Source organism: Mizuhopecten yessoensis, unplaced genomic scaffold (genome assembly GCF_002113885.1).
Source record: "Mizuhopecten yessoensis strain PY_sf001 unplaced genomic scaffold, ASM211388v2 scaffold1029, whole genome shotgun sequence".
NCBI classification, from domain to species: domain Eukaryota; kingdom Metazoa; phylum Mollusca; class Bivalvia; order Pectinida; family Pectinidae; genus Mizuhopecten; species Mizuhopecten yessoensis.
In genome coordinates, this window is record NW_018403842.1 from 52,508 (window position 1) to 53,105 (window position 598).

Below are 598 nucleotides of genomic sequence, written 5' to 3' on the forward strand. Positions count from 1 at the left end.
AAGGATCCGTACCCTACTGTAGGCAAAACACTTGATATTTCCATGGTAGTTTTAATACATACAATAACCTCCCCTGCATTTCATTTTGGACATAACTGTAGCACAGAGTGACCAGAACACTTTGGATATCACTGCAGCACAGAGGGACCATAACACTTTGGACATACCTGTAGCACAGAGTGATCAGATCACTTTGGATATAACTGTAGCAGAGAGGGACCATAACACTTTGGACATACCTGTAGCACAGAGTGACCAGAACACTTTGGACATAACTGTAGCACAGAATAACCATAACAATTTGGACATAACTGTAGCACAGAGGGACCAGAGCAATTTGGATATCACTGTAGCACAGAGGGACCAGAACACTTTGGACATAACTGTAGCTCAGATGGACCAGAACACTTTGGACATAACTGTAGCACAGAGTAACCATAACACTTTGGATATAACTGTAGCACAGAGTGACCAGAACATTTTGGATATAACTGTAGCACAGAGTAACCATAACACNCGTAGCACAGAGTGACCAGAACACTTACGATATAAATGTAGCACAAAATGACCAGAACACTTAGGATATAACTGTAGCACA